At 40.8% G+C, this 4,566-nt stretch overlaps 1 protein-coding gene across 5 annotated transcripts in view; it reads right to left on the reverse strand.

Annotated features, from left to right (window-relative positions):
* Window positions 1–4,566, reverse strand: part of LOC106868872 (uncharacterized protein DDB_G0290685-like) — a 53,728-nt gene that overhangs the window by 20,090 nt on the left and 29,072 nt on the right. For all 5 annotated transcript variants that reach the window (XM_052970453.1, XM_052970451.1, XM_052970455.1 and 2 more), the window contains one exon: window positions 3,996–4,172. The gene's annotated coding sequence lies outside the window, so the exon portion shown is untranslated. The remainder of the gene's footprint in view (window positions 1–3,995; window positions 4,173–4,566) is intronic.

Genomic DNA, 4,566 nt, shown 5'->3' on the forward strand with positions numbered 1-4,566 from the left:
TGTGACATCTCCGCATATATTTTATAGATTTCATCCGATTAACTTTTGTGAACAATTTAAGTCGAGATGCAAGGGGTTAAGAAACCAGCATTGGCAATTGCACATTAAGAAGATTAGTAAACATAAAAAAATTGTGGCTATCGACTTCCTGTTAATTATTTTCTCTTCTTGACATACACACACGCACACATACACATACATACATATATATATATATACATATATACGACGGGCTTCTTTCAGTTTCCGTCTACCAAATCCACTCACAAGGCTTTGGTCGGCCCGAGGCTATAGTAGAAGACACTTGCCCAAGCTGCCATGCAGTGGGACTGAACCCAGAACCATGTACTTGGTAGGCAAGCTACTTACCACACAGCCACTCCTATACACAGCCATATAGAATGTAAGGATAAAAATCACGTTAATGATTTTGATCAGGTAGTCAGCATGCTATATATATATATATATATTAGATAATAAAACGAATGGTTTATACCTGGTAACTTACCGGTAAAACACGGTCACTTTCACAGTGCCCGTTATGTATATGGTAAATGAAAGACGAAAGATGGAATATACGAGAATTTTTATTAATCACTACAATTGTTTCGACACATCTAGCATCGATCCCTCACGAGTGGGATACTTGACAGCTAGTTCAGGAGCATCCGACGGTGCAGATGTGTTTCTTCAGGTGATAAATAGGATGGAACAATACACGTGCGCGCGCACACACACACACACACACAAGCACACGCATATATAAACCTGTTTTTCAGAGACTTAGTTAAGAGGGAGTTGACAGCAGCCGATGGTGGTTAGCCCTGGATAGGTTATTAGATTAGAATTGATTCGGTTTAGTAAGAAAATAGTGATAGATATTCTAGAGTAGAAGAAGAGCTAGTTAGTAACGTAAAAGTACTTGGAAAATGCATCGCAACTGACGTGCTAGCAGCAAGATTGGCTCTTGGTGGATTCTTATTTCTTTGTTGCCCACAGGGGCTAAACATAGAGGGGACAAACAAGGACAGACAAAGGGGTTAAGTCGATTACATCGACCCCAGTGCGTAACTGGTACTTAATTTACCGACCCCAAAAGGATAAAAGGCAAAGTCGACCTCGGCGGAATTTGAACTCAGACCGTAACGGCAGACGAAATACCGCTTAGTATTTCGCCCGGCGTGCTAACGATTCTGCCAGGTCCTTGGAGGATTCTTAGATATTAAGTACGAAGGTTGCGTTGCTAAAGCATGAGAGAACGAAAACTGTTCGATGGGCCCGGGTGGCAGGGGCATAACGTGGCAATAAAACCACAATTCAGTCCTTGGTGGATCATGAATGGTACATGCCACTCGATTCCAAGTAGATAACTATGCTTATTAGCGGCGCTTCGCTAAAAAGTGGATGGTGGACTGAAAACGGAGATGGGTTTTACCGCCTACCTCGAAGATTTGTCACAGTCCTTGTCTGGGGATGCAGCGTTCTACAAATGACTGATAACGGCTAACGAAATACAGAGGCGATGGGCAGCCAAATGAGGGAGAATTCACGGGGCTGGATGGTCTGCCCTACAAGTTTATAGTCATATGCCAGAACTTTTCAGGGACCTCTTGATAGATGTCAACTTCAACTTGCAGTGGAATGGAAGAATTCCCAGTCCTGCAAAAATGAGGCATGGTGGTGATGCTGAGAATGGATCCGAACAAGGGGAATGATTTTAACAACTTCAGTCTGATAACTTTGCAGTGTTGAATATTTTGGACAAAGGTTTCAGCTAAGTGGTTAGCGCTTGTCCTCAATACTCTGGTAGGTGAAGCACAGACATGTGCCAAACCAAACATATTTATCCACGACAACCTCACCTCACGTGGTATATTATAAAAGGGCTGTGTAAAGAGCTTGGCATTGGTGAGACCCTAATCAAATTAGATCTGTCGAAAGCTTTCGACAGGGTCGAATGTTATTAATACTTTGCGGGTGTGCTGAAGGCGGCTACACTTAGGCCTATCTTTAGAAGCTGGATCGCTGGAATGTCTAACGACGTTTGTTCTGTGGTCATAGTAAATGGCCACCTGTAGGTCAGTCCGCCAACGGTGCCTCCCCCTCCCATTATGTCTATCATCTATTACTACCTGATCGTCGATCCTTGCCTCATTTCACATCCGAACAGACTGGAGCGTCTGCGATTTTTGTGGAAGAGACGCATTACATTCGTCAGACGCTCCATTTGCCGTCAACATCCGTTGAGTGAAGGACTGGGCACGCCGTAGCTAATGATGCACAGACATGTGCTGAGGCTGCGGTACTTCCAACATTTCCTTGATGGTGAAAGAGTGTGATCGCCATCTGTTAGAGTTCTGGGTGTTGACTAATATCAATTGGATGGTTTTTTTTCCAGAGGACTCTCGACCAAGGACTTATAGATGATTTTCAAAATTCCCGGTCATGTAGTGCTACTGGGGCGGAGAGGGGGCATCGCCAGTTCTAGATAAACTCTAGAGCCACTACGGTACTGGTAGCCGGCCCTGTCCGAGATGCGTGGAGAACGATGAAGCCATTCTGCAGGCACTCGTCCAATGCTCCAGTATTGCCGTTATGAGTTTACGCCGAACAACTACTGTCACGTATAGAACAGATCTCGCTATTAACTGAGTCCATTGTGAAGACTGCTTCACTGCCTACCTTTGACCCGGGAGGGCAGGCTGTCTTTATCTGTTTGGTGGCTATGGCAAAGGGGTTATATTGTGGACGAGATTGAAAGAACTGAAGAAGTAGTTTCTTTTTTGGCCAAGTTCTTATCAACTGCTTCAGGTTTCACTTGAAAAGAAAACTGATGGTGGAAAGAGAAATGCTGCCTTCCAGCAAATTTCATTGAAAGGTGGATGGTAGTGATGGGCATGGTTCGATTGAATGGGCTTGCTCTGAGCATATACTTTTATACTGGAGGAGGATTGAATGGAGATGACGTTTGCCCAAGCCCTCTGCGAGTGAGAGGCAGTAACCGCTTCAAAAGACCAAAGCTTAGAAAAATCGGACATTGGGAGTGTTAAGCTCATGATTGTAAGGATGTGGATTTTATTCAGAATCTACATCTTTACGAACATGAGCATAACACTCCTAATTACTCGACCCTGCACCTTACCGATTGGAGAAGTAGAAAATAGAATTATATTAATATTTAAGCATTTTGGAAAAGACAAAAGCAGATAAATAGTCACTAATGCACATAATTTTTTAATAATAAATCATAGTAGATGCAATCTAGCAATATTTGAGGAAACAATAAAGCAAGAAAAATAATAAATAATTTAATACCTCCTAAAGCCGTAAAGATGCTCGGCATCTATTACAAATGCATTAAGCTACTGAGTTTCGTTTCTTTCGTTTCACAAAAAACTTTTGGAGATCGAATAAGCAAAATTGCTCCTCAGTCGGTAAATTAGCCACTCAGATCGACTCAGTTCAATTCTTTTACAAGAATTGGCCCAACTATCTGGTAAAACACCTCAATGTTAGACACTCCTTACTGTAACATAGACGATAACAATGTGTTTTTTTTCCATCAAACAAGTCGAAATGTTTGCTAGTATAAAATGAATACAGGCAAATGTTTATTTGTATGAGGAAGGTGAAAAAAAAAACTAGCCGTCATTCAGTAGCATTCACCATGCTTTCGCTTTAGGTGCCTCATCTCGGATCTCCTATCCTTAAACAGTAGAACATCGAGGATGTGACAATTGAAGGGGAAGAGGGCTGCACCAACACTGGAGCAGTACTCATTTCAGATGATTAAGACTAAGCAACGTGAAATGAAATATCTTGCTCAAAGACATAACACATCGCTCAGTGCAGGATCATGATCCCAACACAACGTCAATCGCAAGCGTATAGATTACAGTCGATTAGAATTGCATCAAATCCTCTGAGCCATTAAAAATTAATAGTACAATGCAAATGAGAAAATTATTGTGATTATAAATGTTAGCAAAACTCACCTTAAGGTCTATATTTCATTCAATGCGAAGCGGTTACTGTTTGCTTTTCCTTCAAGTAACAACAGACATAATTCTATCGTTGGATTTCGTAAATTGTCGGCTTCCAGCTCGAGGTTCTTTTTCAGTGTTTCACCTAAAGCCTTCCAGATTTCTTGATAATATCACTTCACTTTACAACTTTTTGTTTTTGGTAATTTCAGAACAAAGAAACGAAACGAAAGAATTATTTGAATATGTCAAAGAAATGAACGATAATAGCAAGAACAATATTAGCAACAACGACAGGAAAACGAACTGGATGACAAAAACAAGTTTCAATGGTCAACATATTCCATTTTATTTTATATCGTATTTGGTGAACTATAACACCGTTGTTTGCAGGTTACAAACAAGTGAGACAGGTTCAAAGCATCATTGACGACAAGAGTGACAGGTGAATATCTCTCTCAATGCAGAAAAAAATATTTCAGTGAATTTCGTTTGTAAAGCATCGATTTTGGAGCTATGATCAATAATCTGTTCATACATACATACATACATACATACATGCATATATATATATATATATATA

The sequence above is a fragment of the Octopus bimaculoides genome, chromosome 9 (assembly GCF_001194135.2).
Source record: "Octopus bimaculoides isolate UCB-OBI-ISO-001 chromosome 9, ASM119413v2, whole genome shotgun sequence".
Classification (NCBI taxonomy): Eukaryota; Metazoa; Mollusca; class Cephalopoda; order Octopoda; family Octopodidae; genus Octopus; species Octopus bimaculoides.